Source organism: Pongo pygmaeus, chromosome 16 (assembly GCF_028885625.2).
Source record: "Pongo pygmaeus isolate AG05252 chromosome 16, NHGRI_mPonPyg2-v2.0_pri, whole genome shotgun sequence".
NCBI classification, from domain to species: domain Eukaryota; kingdom Metazoa; phylum Chordata; class Mammalia; order Primates; family Hominidae; genus Pongo; species Pongo pygmaeus.
In genome coordinates this window covers 26,452,231-26,468,942 of record NC_072389.2, presented here as the reverse complement: position 1 = coordinate 26,468,942, position 16,712 = coordinate 26,452,231, and positions in this window count along the sequence as shown.

Below are 16,712 nucleotides of genomic sequence, written 5' to 3'. Positions count from 1 at the left end.
CGGAAGTTGCTTAAACTTCCTGTAAAGTGATAGGCCTGACCTTCTGGGGTTAATGTGAGAATCATAACAGTTAATACACGTAAAGTACCTAGAACAATGCTTGACATACGATAAATGCTAGTAAGTGTTAGCCATGATTAGTATTTTCATCAGTCAAAAATGCCTCTTTTCTGTCTCACACCATATTTCCCTAAAGTGCTCTGCCATTTCCTTATCTTTAACCATACTTCCCACTCTTGCTCCAATATTTCTCTTTTATATTTTTATTCCTTCATATACTGCTTCTAATACCTTCCTACTCAAACAGAAAGCTGCCTCTTTCCTTTAAGAATACCCACTAGTAGTCCCTAGAAAGATTATTCTTCAGACACTTACCATAAGGTGGGGTGGGGTTAGCAATCACCTTTTTTCATGCTGCCATTTTAAAAACTACACTATCTCAGTCTCCTTATGTTCAAGATAACACCATTCATAATCTACCCCTTCTTCATTGGGCCTTATGCCATCATGTCCACATTTTTGGAATACACAAACACCTGTCATTTTCCTTGAGACCCCAGAGCCCTGTGCAGGTGTCATCCAATTACCTGGCCTCACTCTTTTGTAACTGATGCGTCAATGACTACCATCATCATTTATGCATTTCTCACCTTAATTAATGGGGAGGGGCTGGGCGCAGTGACTCACGCCTGTAATCCCAGCACTGTGGGAGTCCAAGGCGGGAGGATTATGAGGTCAGGATATCGAGACCATCCTGGCTTACACGGTGAAACCCTGTCTCTACTAAAAATACAAAAAATTAGCCAGGCGTGGTGGCGGGCGCCTGTAGTCCCAGCTACTCAGGAGACTGAGGCAGGACAATGGTGTGAACCCAGGTGGTGGAGCTTGCAGTGAGCCAGGATGGTGCCACTGCACTCCAGCCTGGGCAACAGAGCGAGACTCCGTCTCAAAAAAAAAAAAAAAAAAAAAAATTAAGAGGGAGCTTGCCTGAAGGAAATCATTTCCTAGTACTGAATTATGATATAAGTGCCTTTGCTGAGACATTTTATATATATGGGCCATTGAACTATGATACTCTTCAACAATATTTTTGTATTAGGCAACAAAATGGATTTCATATGACTATTTGTTGTATTGTTCTTTTATTAAAAGGAGTAGGGCATGGCCCGAAAACTTAATTCAAGGAAAGAAATTCTGTTGGAGACTAAGGCAATGTAGTTCAAGTTTGTAGCCTCCTGGTGATTCGATTTGACCAAGGCTAAAATTTGTAATACCCAGAGGAGTGACAGCCTTCAAATGATTTTCTGTAAGTATTAAAGTTGAGGTGTTTATTAAATGTCCACTTCTGTTTGGTGACACTTTAAGATTTTCTAGTTATTTTGAAGACTCATAAAATTCTAAAAAAAAAACTTAGTAAAAAATAGTTTCCTCAAAATAAATATATTGCTCACAATTTTAATGACTCAGCGTTAAAGGTAACAAGGAAAGGGGAATTATCTGTCTTAAACTATTTGTAATTGATAAATAAGAGGTTAAATTTTTCCCTGCAGACTTTTATTATTGAGCCATTATTCAATTATGAGAAAGAGTAAAGTGAAATGTTTGCCAAGTACTTATGATATGACAGATATAGTGCCAGGTTATTTTACATATTGTATATCACTAAATGTCAGAATTAAACTTGTGAAAATCAAAGCTGGCTAAAAGTAGGTATTTAACTTTTGTGGACTTGTTGAAACCCAATACAGAGATGTGTCTACTTAGGATCATGAAATCAAATATTCAGAAGAAATATATTTTTCATGCATATTCTGAAATCAGTGGCTGAAACCACAAGAAATAAGTGAACAGAGCTTATAAATATTGATTTATTGAGTTTATTCCCTTAGGTTCATATCACGGAGATGCTTAAAATACTTAAGCTAGAGTTATATTTCAAGTACTGCTATGTACAGATGTAATACAACTTATTTTACAGAGCTTCCCTTTGGGGGACAAGAATTATTAATGTATGTGGTTATCCTGAGCTCCCTCTTTCTGTGTGCTAATGGGGATTCTGGCTTTGTCTGCTCAATTTCCTCCCCATTGCTCTTCTCTGAAAAGGCACTGCCGGTGGCTGACAGTGATATTCTCTTTCATTATCTCCACATCAGTACAATGATAAGAGGAAACTGGAACAAAAAGGCAGGAGGGGTGGTAGGTAAAGATTGAGAAGATGCATTTGAATAAGGCTTAGGTGAGCTTTCTTCCAGAAAAGAAAAAATATATATATAGAGTCAGGAGGTGATAACAAATTTTAACCAAAATGATTTAAAGAAAGAGAGATATGGATAAAAGGATATAAAGATGTGTGCATAATATTTTATGTTTTATTCAGATATTACCAAAATACAAATAGACTCGAGGTATTTTTACATTATGTTTCATTATAATAGAATGACTTATATTTCTTTGGGTATATACCCAGTAATGAGATTGCTGGGTCAAATGGCAATTCTGGTTCTAGGTCTTTTAGGAATTGCCACACTGTCTTCCACAATGGCTGAACTAATTTACATTCCCACCAACAGTGTAAAAGCATTCCTATTGCATCTGTTTTTTGCTTCACTATTCACAATAGCACAGACATGGAATCAACCCAAATGCCCATCAATGACAGACTGGATAAAGAAAATGTGGTACCTATACACCATGGAATACTATGCAGTCATAAAAAGGAACAAGATCATGTTCCCTTTGCAGGGACATAGATGGAGCTGGAAGCCATTGTCCCCAGTAAACTAACACAGGAACAGAAAACCAAACACCACATGTTCTCACTTATAAGTGGGAGCTGAATAACGAGAACACACGCACACAGGGAGGGGAACAAAACACACTGGGACCTATCGGGAGGCTGGGGGCAGGGAGAGCATCAGGATAAATAGCTAGTGCATGGGGGCCTTAAAACCTAAGTGATAGGTTGATAGGTGTAGCAAACCACCATGGCACACGTTTACCTATGTAACAAACCTGCACGTCCTGCACATGTATCCCAGAACTTAAAATATTTTTTTAATTACATTTCAGTTTTTTTAAACCAGAGTGTTGTCATGCTATATCATGTGGGTCCCATCATTATAGGCATTATGTATTCTAATAAGATGGCAAGAGAAAAAATGTTTAAGCTGTTCAGGCTAGAGGTAAAATGGAAGAGTTGAGGCTGGTCTTGGCTGAGAGTCAGTTGAGTCTGGACTCTGGCCCTACCTGGCCATGTCTATGGATAAGTTTCTGAACTTCTTTTCTTCAAAATATAACCAGGCTAAGAGCAGCCTGATGGGAGTCTGACTGAGCAGGGTTTGAATCCCAGCTTTGCCATTTAGCATGATGAGATGTGAGGTAAGTTACTTAATTCAAGCCCCACGTCCTCATCTATAAATGGAGACAACAGTATCCACCTTCAGGTTGTTGTCAGGATTAATATAATTTATGTAAAGTATTTTACCCAACATTTGGCATATATTTTTATACAGTAATTGGCATATCTTTGGTATAAAATAAATGTTACAAAACATGAATGTTTTTCTTGTTATTGGTGTGGTACCTTGCATTTTCAAGTTGTCTTAGTCCATTCACATTACTATAACAAAACACCTTAGACAGGGTAATTTAGACAATTATAAAACAGAAACTTATTGCTCACAATTCTGGAGGGTGGGAGTTTAAGACTGAAGTGTTAGCAGATTTGGTATCTGGCAAGAGCTTGCTCTCTACTTCATAGATGGTGACTTCTGTGTGTCCTTACTTGGTGGAAGGGGCTAGGGAGATTTTGGAGGCCTCTTTTATAAAGGCACTAATCCCATTCATGAGGGCTCTGCCAGTCACATTCCAAAGCCTTCACTCTTAATACTATTGCATTGGAGATTGAGTTTCAACACATGAATTTTAGAGACACAAACATTTAGACCATAGCACAAGTCGGTATGTTTCTCTTTTGTTTAGATTTGCTGACAGAGAGAAATTGAGAGACAGATTGAGATTCAGTAAAGGGTAAAGTTACTGAAGTTGTAAAAGTATATTCAAGAACATTATAAGGGAAATGTATAGGGCATTGCAGCAAATAAAATATAATATGGATACTGTGAATGATTTCTAAAAACTCAAGTTTACAAAAAATATATTTTGAACACTTGAACTGTTTGAAACATTCAGTCCTTGTAGATCATGAGTGGAAGAACAGATTCTCTAAGCAGTGAAGAAAAATAGAGCAGTGGTCCCCAGCCTTTTTGGCATCAAGGACTGGTTTTGTGGAAGACAATTTTTTTCAGAGACCTGGTGGTGGTGGGGATGGTTTCAGAATGATTCAATCCCATTACATTTATTGTGCACTTTATTTCTATTATTATTACTTTGTAACATATAATGAAATAGTTATACGACTGACCATAATGTAGAATCCCTGGGAGCCCTGAGCTTGTTTTCCTGCAACTAGATGTTCCCACCTGGGGGCGATGGGAGATAGTGACAGATCATCAGTCATTAGATTCTCATAAGGAGCACACAACCTAGATCCCTTGCATCCTCAGTTCACAACAGGGTTCATGCTCCTATGAGAATCTAACGCTGCTGCTGATCTGATAGGAGGACGAGCTCAGGGGGTAACACGAGCCATGAGGAGCAGCTGTAAATACACTGAAGCTTCGCTCACTCAGCCGCCACTCACCTCCTGCTGTGCAGCCCAGTTCCTAACAGCCATGGACTAGTATGGGTTTGGAGAGCCCTGAAATAGAGGATATCCAGCAAGCCTTTTAAAAGAGTGAATTATTCCATTCCAACCTCTGGAATATAAAAGATAAATAGTCTCTCAGGAATTCACACTGTGTTGCCTTTTGCATTAAAAGAATCACCTAGGTTATCTGGAGCTTCATGTACATGGGTCAGATGTTGCTGGCATTGTCCTAACTCTGCATGGCTGTTCTCAAATCAGTCCTTCACCACCTCCATGAGATTCATGCCGTGAGACCCTAATTTCCTTCATTTTTTCAAAGATGTCTATTTTCCAAGAGGACACATCTGCATTTTTAAGGAAAACTCTGGCTACAGGCCATCAGATGTTTTTCCCCCTGCCAACACTCTGGGTAACGTTAGTGCATTTGTGCAAAATACCTTCAACACCCTGGCCTTACACCTTTTGTTCTCCTTGTCTTCAATAACATGTATTTCTACTCTAATTTAGGCACCCACATTCATTGCCTCATCAGGAATGATGACATCTTCTGTAGTTATTCACATTGTATTTTTGAATTCCAGTGGCCCTCTCACCTTTGACTTCAATACCTGATTCTTTTAGTTCTTTAAAATTTTTATTTTCTCTTCACACATTATTTGATCTCCTGCAGAACACTATTTTCTTCCACCTTTGCCTCAGTTATTTACCAAATATCTCTCCTCCTTTTTTTTTTTTTTTCTTTTGAGACGGAGTCTTGCTCTGTTCCCTAGGCTGGAGTGCGGTGGTGCAATCTTGGCCCACTGCAACCTCTGCCTCCCAGGTTCAAGCGATTATCCCGCCTCAGCCTCCCAAGTAGCTAGGATTACAGGCACCTGCCAACATGCCCAGCTAAGTTTTGTATTTTTAGTAGAGACGGGGTTTCACCATGTTGGCCAGGCTGGTCTCGAACTCCTGACCTCAGGTGATCCAACCACCTCGGCCTCCCAAAGTGCTGGTATTACAGGTGTGAGCCACTGCACCTGGCCAACCAAATATCTCTTAAGCACCTCAAGTGCTTTACAACATGGAATGCCAGAATACACCAGTTCCAAGCCAAATCCACATAGGAGTGAAAAATTCTGTTTAGATAAATGCAACTATTCAAACACATGCTTTCAAATAACACTTCCTCCTTAGTGCTGAGGGCCATCTTGATACTTTGTTAAAAGGATTAGATCAAGAGACAGAATAGAGAGATTGAGGGAGAGTGTGATGCTTTCTTTAATGCTCTGATCCTGAGTTAGATGTATCAGCAATGTGTCCTGGAGCTTTTTCTAAACCTCCTGTTTCCGCATCTACCACCTTCTATCACACTGGATTCTTTACATAGTTTCCACCACGACACTGTAAATGTTAAGGATGTCAAATCAAGATTGAATCTGGGTTTTTCCATTGCCTTTATATTATAGCGAAGTACCTGGTACATAGTTTATAGTTAATAAGTATCATCTAAGTGGATTAGTTACCCTACATTATCTTCCCAAATAAATGTTGATTTCAAATAAATACCAAATTTTGCCAACTGTCTATTCAAACCCACATCTTTCATTTTCAGGAAATGACATATTCTCTTTAATGAAAATAAGGACTTAAAGTATCACCTACCTTTATGTAGCCAGTCTCACCCTCCTATAAACTTACCTATAATTGGGTGATGAGTGATCCTTCCTCTTAACTAAATATAATTTTTCACTTGTAGAATTGATCTAGCTCATGCCTTTTATTATATCTTTTATCTTTCCCCATTTGTTATTGTGTCTCATATCCCTGCCTTCACCCCTTCCCACTTCTCTATCTCTTATTTTGCCTGTAAACATGATTGAGGCAAAATGATTGAGGTAGAATGACATAACCAAAACGAGGGTAATTTCAGAATGTCATTCCAATGTGAGAGATCTCCAGTGGGCCCTTTTATCTTCTAAAATCACCTTTTTTGTTATGCTATTCTCTAGCTTCCAACTACATTTTTTTTAAAGAGATGGGGTCTCGCTACATTGACCAGCCTGGTCTTGAAATCCTGACCTCAAGTGATCCTCCCATCTCAGCCTCCCAAAGTGCTGGGATTACAGGCGTGATCCATCACAGCCAGGCCCCAACTACTATCTTGCTGACCCTTTTCTAATTATCTTCTTTTGAAAGGAGTTTTCAATTTGCCACTTTACTTCCTAATATCCCATTCATGCATCAACCCAATGTAGAGTAGCTTCTATTCTAACTACTCTACCAAAGCTGTTCTTCCATACCGTTTCACTCCTTTCACTCAAAGTACCCCGTATTTTTGAAGAATGGTATCATTCATGATACAGTGTTCTCTAGTAAGCAGATTTGGACATGGGGATATATACTAGGGAGTGCCCTTGGATTACTACCTGTGAAAATGAGAAGAAGGAAGCTGGGTTGGGGGAAAGGGAAAAAGCTGGGCTGAAAAAAAGTCCTGGACCACAGCTTTGGCTCATCTCACCAGGGGACTTTGAAGATAAAATGGCCCACTGGCATCCTCTCACATTACAATGACATGACTGAGTCTTTATAGGCCCCAAGTCCCCTCCCCACCTCTTTCACCTGCCTCCTTGCCTCACCTCAATCAGTCATTGGATATGCGCCACAACTGGGAACATCAGGACCTTAGGCAGGGGGAAGCTCTGCAGCTGAGGTGACGTCTGAAGGGGCTCACAGCTGAGTCCTGTCTACTGACACAGCTCTCAGGGAGGACCTAGGTGATGCATCTCTGTGTATATCATATATATGAGTAATGATATTAGAGGTTTTATAATTTAACCTTTTTTCTCCTTTTTATCTTTAATCTTCACTGTATTTCAGTCATGGTCTTCAGGCTTCAAAGTGACCTTTAAGATTCAGCAAAGAAGATACAGCTTTTTAAACACAGGGAATAAAACAAGAACAACGTGATAGCATAGTGTAATGGTGCCATAGAAATAAACAATAAAAAATAATTTAAAGAGAGAACCAGGAATCAATTTCATAAATGCCACCATTACATTACTTAGGTTAAGCTTTTGAATTTATCTAGAAAAATGTCATTGGCCAAGACATTAACATTAGTAGAGGAATGCAAAAGTGCAAAATTAAAGTTCCTAAGAATCAAGTCCAGAAAAATAGAAAATGTGTAAAGGCTATTGTTCTCAGTTTGGCAAATAAAATAAAATAAAAAAAAAAAGCAAACCCAGAATTGGTTAATTTCAAATAACATTTCTAGTATTTCCCACACAATTTTTTTACATATTTTAAAATCACTAATATAGCATTACATTTTAAAAAGGCATATTTCAATACCTTACCTTGAAATCATAAGATGCATTTGTTCAATGAAATCTTACAGTAAAGCAGCATAAAAAATATAAATTGTACAGTGTGATATAAATGCAAACTATTTGATGTTCAATTTAATCATTTTTTTCAGGAACCGAAATATTAGTTATTACTTTAATGACTTAATATTAATTACAATGAAAAGAATATTGCCTTTGAGATCTTCCATTAATGATTCAGTTCCAAGGCCCTGATTTCTTTATAAACTTCTAAATTCTTAAGAGAGAAATGTACTTGGCTCAAATTTAATCATTTTAGAATACAGGTTCTGTATCAACTTAGTTTTTGTAGACACTCTATGGTATAAGAAGACAATGTTTCATTTTATGTCAATTTCTTGCATAAACTTGTTCAATTAATTCATTCAATAAATAGTCATTGAGTTCTTATCATGTCCCATGTCCCAGGTACTTTCTTTTTTTTTTTTTTTTTTTTTTTGAGATGGAGTCTCGCTCTGTCACCCAGGCTGGAGTGCAGTGGCACGATGTCCGTTCACTGCAAGCTCCGCCTGCCAGGTTCACGCCATTCTCCTGCCTCAGCCTCCAGAGTAGCTGGGACTACAGGCGCCCGCCGCCACGCCCGGCTAATTTTTTTGTTATTTTTAGTAGAGACGGAGTTTCACCGTATTAGCCAGGATGGTTTCGATCTTCTGACCTCGTGATCCTCCCTCCTCGGCCTTCCAAAGTGCTGGGATTACGGCGTAAGCCACCACGCCCAGCCATTCCAGGTACTATTAAAAACACTGATATTATATGGTGAAAAAGACTGACGGGGTCCCAGTACGTACTTTATATGGAACATACTGATGTCTTTTCTAAAACCTCAAGTATAGTCTCTGATTTGCCTATATAAAGAATGACAAGTTTTATTTTTACTTTCTGCAAAAATTCAGTTTCTTATTGTTTTATCATCATACATACAACTTTTATTCAAATATTCATCTAAGGGCCAGGTGCCGTGATCTCTACTAAAAATACAAAAAATATTAGCGGGCATGGTGGCGGGCGCCTGTAGTCCCAGCTACTCCAGAGGCTGGGGCAGGAGAATGGCGTGAACCCGGGAGGCAGAGCTTGCAGTGAGCCGAGATCGTGCCACTGCACTCCAGCCTGGGGAGAGAGCAAGACTCCTCAAAAAAAAAAAAAAAAAAAAAATTAAAAAGAAAACCCGATATTAGGGATTTCACAGTGCTGTAGACTGCATGATGGTGCCCCCCAAAATTCAACTGTTGAAATGTAACACCCATATGATGATATTTGCAGGTGGGGCCTTACAGGGAGGGGATTAGATCATGATGGTAGAGCCCTCATGGATGGGATTAGTGCACTTATAAAAGAGTCCCCAGAGAGACTCCTGCCCCTTTCACCAAGTGAGGATGCAGGGAAGAGATGGCAATTCATGAATCAAGAAGCAGGTCCTCACCAAATCTTATGGCAGTTTGATCTAGGACTTCCCACCCTCCAGAACTGTGAACAACAAATTTCTATTGCCTATAATCCACCAATTTATGGTATTTTGTTATAGCTGTTTAAATAGATTAAGACACCTAGGATGGGAAACCCATTAATACTGTAATAGAGAGATGAGCTTTCTTTTCCTCTAACTACTTTTAAAGTCTAAGATAATTAGCAAAGGATGTTTTGTGTAGCTATATTTTGATTTAAAATTATCTGCCTCAATTACTGATGAACTAACTTGATTTTTTGCCTGAGTTTTAATAACTGTGATATGTTTGAATCAATGTGAATTATTTGATCAGTTCAAAATATCCAAAAAAAGTGTGTCAGGTTAAGATCATGTGCATCTCCATGATGGGATTAGTGTTCTTACAGGAAGAGAGAGTGAGACCACAGCTCTCTGTCTTTCTCTATTTTGTGCCATGTGAAGACACAGTCAGAAGGCAGGAGCCTGTAGTCTAGGAAGGGGGCTTTCACCAGGGACTGAATCTGCCGGCACCTTGTGGAGGATTTCCCAGCCTCCAAAACTGTGAGAAATAAATGTCTGCTTAAAACACCAGTCTCTGGTATTCTGTTCTGGCAGCTTGAGCTGCCTAAGACACCATGATAATATAAAAATATTAACAAGACTAGCCTGGGCACCATAAGAAGACCCCATCTTTAAAAGTAATACAAATAATAATAATAACAACAAACAAAAACATTTTGAATTTTTAAGTGATAATTTTCTCATTAGATACAGAATCACCTACTTAGAAAGATACAGATCCCAGGGCAGGGCACAGTGGCTCAGCCTTTAATCCCAGCACTCTGGGAGGCCGAGGCAGGCAGATCACGAGGTCAGGAGATCGAGACCATCCTGGCTAACACGGTGAAACCCCGTCTCTACTAAAAATACAAAAAATTAGCCGGGCGTGGTGGTGGAAGCCTGTAGTCCCAGCTACCTGGGAGGCTGAGGCAGGAGAACGGTGTGAACCCGGGACGCAGAGCTTGCAGTGAGCTGACATCGTGCCACTGCACTCCAGCCTGGGTGACAGAGCGAGTCTCCGTCTCAAAAAAAAAAGACAAAGAAAGATAGATACAGATCCCAAACTATTATTCTTAATATTTCTTCTAAAATGTTCATCATTTTGAGGATTAAGATTTCTTAATGCATCTGTACAAACACACATGCATATATTCATACAAATAACTATAGTCATTTTATCAATGTTTTATTCTGACTTTTATTTATTTAAAAATATTAAATGTATTTTATAAATGAATGCATGTGTGTATAATTTATTTATTTATATTTTTATTTTGAGACAGAGTCTTGCTCTTTCGCCCAGGATGGAGTGCAGTGGCGTGATCTCCGGGGTTCATGCCGTTATCCTCTCTCAGCCTCCCGAGTAGCTGGGACTACAGGCGCCTGCCACCAAGCCCAGCTAATTTTTTTGTATTTTTAGTAGAGACGGGGTTTCACTGTGTTAGCCAGGATGATCTCCATCTCCTGACCTCCTGATCCACCCGCCTCGGCCTCCAAAAGTGCTGGGATTACAGGCGAGAGCCACTGCTCTGGGCCTCATTTAAGTATATTTATATAGGAATGTCTGAAATACTGCCACCTAATGTTTAGCAATTATTTTCATTTCTGAGCAGTAGAATTTGAGTGATTTTTATTATTTTGATTCTGCAATGTGATGTATTCTTTAATTTTTTCATAATGTCTTTCGTATTTATTAAAAGGTTAATTAAATCATCCTAAGAATATTTTATGCATATTTTTGTTAAAATGGGATGTTTAATACTCAAAATTCTCCATTTACTAAATCCTTCTCGGTCAATGCTTCAGACTTACCTTTTCTACATTTACTAATAATAAATTTAATTTCAATGTTATATAATAGAAGAACATAAAGTTATCTATTTTAAATTTTACCTCCACAAACATCTTTAACCAGAAAATGAAATAAGCATTTAAAATATCAAATAAAATACTAGTTTTCAGGTCTGTTGCTTTGAAAATGTGCTTCCTCATTGAGCAGTATCTGAATTTTTATTACTATACCAGGGTATAGATGAAATATCTAACTAGTATATTTTTAAATTAAAACTGCAAAAAATATATACAGAATTCAGTAGTGCATATTCAGCACGTAAAACATTTTGCCTATTACATTCTTCATGTTGATGGTAGTTATGGCTAGAGTTTGTAGATACTTGGTTTCATTAGCTTTTAGAGTTGCTTAGGTTAAATATGCTATATACCAGTCCCTGTTGGCTTTGAACTACTTGGAATTCTAAGAAGTGGAGTAACATAGTACAAACCTATAGAAAATATGATAAATGTACCACGAATGACACAAAATATTTTCTGCATGTCACATAAGGAGTCATTCTCTATTTTGTCAATTTCCTTACTTATTTTGTCTATTTTGTCTATTTTGTCAATTTCCTTCAAAAGTTCCTGGCCAGATGCAGTGGCTCAGGTGGGCGCACACCTGTAATCCCAGCACTTTGGAAGGCCAAGGCAGGTGGATCACAGGGTCAGGAGGTCGAGACCATCCTGGCCATCCTGGCTAACATGGTGAAACCCCGTCTCTACTAAAAATACAAAAAATTTGCCAGGCGTGGGGGCGCCCACCTGTAGTCCCAGCTACTTGGGAGGCTGAGCCAGGAGGATGGTGTGAACCTAGAAGGTGGAGTTTGCAGTGAGCCGAGATCCCACCACTGCACTCCAGCCTGGGCTACAGAGCGAGACTCCATCTCAAAAAAAAAAAAGTTCCGAATGCACCAATCAATCAAGAATTTCACCCTCAACAGTGAAAAAAAAAATGTGAAAGCAGTCAGGTTTTAGTCACTGTAAATCACAATTTCAATTCCACCCCATCCAAAGAAAGCTGTGTACGTCCTTCTCATTCCAAATACATACAGGCCATGAGTTAATAATCTTTCATTCTTCTAAAACACCAACAGATTTGCTTTTTTACTTTCATTTGTAGTTTATAGTACTCATGATTAAATTGATCCAAATGTATTTGAGGTATATATCTAAATATATATATATATATGGATCAAAGGTCAACGCTATTGTCTATGCATTAGCCACTCCCATTTATGAGAATTTTCTAAACTTGTTGCTATATATCTCTTAAATGGTGTCAGTTGGCCACACTTCTTTCCTGAGAAACAACTGAGCAGCTGACAATGAAAATGAAGCTCTCTGCATTCCTGTTAGGCATACTGCACACATCTTAGGCTCTCTGCATTCCTGTTAGGCATACTGCATACATCTTAGGCTCTCTGCATGCCTCTTAGGCACTTACACTTACATACATTTGTATCTCATTACATAGTGATACAGTCCTAAAATAAATAATGAGTTATTTTCTAGACAAATTTGATCAGGCTTTTGATAACAAATTAAAATTATGCCACCAGATGCCTATACTTTGACTTATAAAATGTGTTATGTTCTGCATGGGCAAACAGAAAGTGTAGAAACGGCTACCTGGTAAAATTACCTAAATCCACAACGCCACTGGACAACATTGAACTAGATATTTAAATAAGTGAAAGTAATCAAGTAGTTGAGTTCACTGATAAAATTATACTTAGAATCTTACATCATTCCCAGATTAATATATACAATGTATATCAAATGTCATTGCTATGGGAATGCAAACTGTTACACATGAGGTTAAATTTTTATAAAGAATTTTTTTTTCCTCTAGAAATGACCTTGAGAAACTTGATATCCTCTGTTTATGGCATGTCTTAAGAAAATGTCAACCCAATGTCAAAGGATAATTAATTTTTTAAAGAAAAGAAAAATAATGGTTCTCCTACAAATGTAAAATGGATATATGTTCATGATTTTATTTAACTGATTAATAAATAAGAGTGCCACAGGATGTTTTGACTGGTTCAAAGGAGAATACAAAGAGCAGAGAATATATAGGCAGACATTCATGCTGAAATGAATTTGCTTAATAAAGGCAAAATTAGCCAATATCCATAGGGTGACGGTCAAATATATCTACAGTGGATAATTTGCATTTTCATGGACAGGAGTTATTTGCAATTTACACAGTTGTGAAATAGGTAAAACAAACAAAAAGTGAAAGGTTCAGAAACCCCATACAATCAGCTAAACTAACATTTAGTTTTCCATTGAAAATATTTAGTAATTTTTTGAGACCATTTCAAAGTTTTTCTTAATTTTTCTCTGCTCTAAAAAAGTCTATAAATTATTTCCAATGAACATTAGAGCTTTTTCTTTGTTGAATTAGTATTTTGAAAAATTTATGGAAGGAGACAACATAAAAGCAGTCGCCAAGTTTATCAATTAAGTCGGTACGATTACAAATTCCAATTGAGAAATATTTTTAAGTATATTTTTCTTTCCAAGACAAATAGACATTAAACAGTCCTAGTGTTCATATCCTTTATGTTACATATATATGTATGTGTAAGTATATGTATACCTACATGTATATAAAAAGACACAAACTCACATAGTTATTTCAGAGAATTATTTATGCAAATGTGTTGGATTTTCTTTTTGTGAAGCTATGTTATCAAGAAGTTATTCTTAGTTTTACAGAAAATAAAACAGCTCTAGCTCTTGGAATCGTAAGATAAATATCTGTTTATAAATATCAGTATTTTCTAATACTTCTAATGTACTCTTTTGGAGGTAATGGTATATGAAACCCTATAAGAGCAATTCTACTTCATTAATTCAGAAGAAACACAAGTTTTTAAGACCCAGTGTATGCCAACAATTGACAAAGTCATTAAGGTAGACAAAGATGGGTAGAGCCTGGGCTTTGGCTATGAATGTTAGAAAATGAATCACTGAAAGTAAAACATGTTTAAAAGATTAAAATAACAAAAAACGGTTTGAAATTGATTTCAGTTATTGGCCATCAATTGGTTAGAAAGAGTAATTAAGAATGAGTCAAAGCTTTTTTCTCTTCATTTAGGCCAAATATGTCATAAAAATAGTCAGTTTTAGATTATTATAAGTCGATTATGTCAAAATGGTTGATGACATGTCATTGAAATTAATCTTTAGCTCGTAATGCTATCATTTGAGTTTTAATTAATATTGGGGCCAAAATGTTCATTAGATACTGTTTTTAATGACCAGTTTTTATGCAAATGATTTATATAAGGCAGAACTTCAATGTTTGGTAGCTGTTTGATTTTTAGGACATTATATGTTGAACTGTACACTGATTATCCTAAAGTTGTAAATATTTAAGAAACTTTTCAGCAAAAAGTCTAAAATATATATTTATATTACTTCCAAAACAGAAAATTTAAATTGATTCCCTAGTCAAAGAAACTGTTTGTAAATAAAATGTAACAAACTATATATTGCTTGGCCCCCAGACATTTTAAAGTGACTTTTCCTTTTTATATACATGTTCTAATATTATAAACAGTGAGCTCAGAAATATCCTAATTTGTCTTTTGTATATTTTCAGCAGATTGTGCTGTTTCAAATTCTATTATTTTACTCCAATTCTTTTGTTTACATATTGCTGTTTTTGCTAGCGTTTTTCATATTTTAAAATACATTACTATATTGTATATAGTAATATTGTGTTTCTATTTCTCTTTCTTCATGTTTTATTTTGTTCCATAACCTTTGGTTTGTCCTTTTTATTCCATATTCCCATTTGTAGATGTAGTTTTCAAAGGTGCTTTTCTTATTTACACAAACATAAGACTTTTGGGCCAGGTGTGGTGGCTCACGCCTGTAATCCCAGCACTGTGGGATGCAGAGACGGGCAGATCACGAGATCAGGAGATTGAGACCATCCTGGCTAACACGGTGAAACCCCATCTCTACTAAAAATACAAAGAAAAATTAGCTGGGCGTGGTGGTGGGCGCCTGTAGTTCCAGCTACTAGGGAGGCTGATGCAGGAGAATGGTGTGAACCCGGGAAGCGGAGCTTGCAGTGAGCCGAGATCACGCCATTGCACTCCAGCCTGGGCAACAAAGCGAGACTCCGTCTCAAAAAACAAAACAAAACAAAAAAACCACTTTTGAACCAAAATATTCTGAATGAGATCAAAGTCAAAGCTCAAACATTTCTTAAAAATGAGGTTTTTCTGAGTTGGGAACCAGAGTCATCTATTGCCTGATGCAATAGGCATTGAGAATAGAACTTGTGATAACTCTCTGTGCATTAACAATAGAAAAAATGGGATAAGATAGAGGCAAGGAATATACATTCACGGAGCAAGAAGAAACACTGAGGGACTAATAGAAATTGGGCTTATTAAAATAAACTTACCAAGTTATGGTACCAATTCTCCTTTTTTTGTTCAGTCTATAATAGAGTTCTTAATGCTTTCAATTTTTTTCTTATAATAGTTTTCCTAAATATATTTTATTTATTTATTTGTTTGTTTGTTTGTTTTTTACATGGTGTCTCACTTCATCGCCCAGGCTGGAGTGCAGTGGCGTGATCTCGGCCTACTGCAACCTCCGCCTTGTGGGTTCAAGCAATTCTCCTGTCTCACCCTCCTGAGTAGCTGGGACTACAGGTGCCCGCCACCACACCTGGCTAATTTTTATATTTTTAGTAGAGACGGTGTTTCACCTTGTTGGTCAGGCTGGTCTCAAACTCCTGACCTCAGGTGATCCACCCGCTTCGGCCTTCCAAAGTGATGGTATTACAGGTGTGAGCCACTGCGCCCGGCCCTAAATCTATTATTTAAAAATCCACCTGTACAATTGGTATTCACAGAAATCTCCCATATATGTTATTATTTTATTCTTATAACTCTCTATGCCAAGTATAGATACATTTTTGATGTGGAAAATTAGATCACAGAGATAAAGTGACTTTCCCAAGGTCAGTGCAGAAAGGGAAAGGTGAAAATTTGAAATTGTACCTGAAGAGTAAGAGAAAAGGGGTTAAGGAGTTACTCATAGATCTTTGTGCCTCAGAGGTCCTTACTGAGAGTTTTAATCCAAATGGTTTGGTAAATTTGGGGCGACAGGTATAACATGGCTTATGTGATGCTTAGAGTGTTTTGGAACCATCAAGATCTTTGCAATGACATCACAGATAACAACCCCATCATCTTGTAAAACATGGACATGTTGGGAAATAATGTTTTAGTTCAGTCATTGAACTGACCCAAACTTCTGTGTTCATATTTTTATAGACCTCATG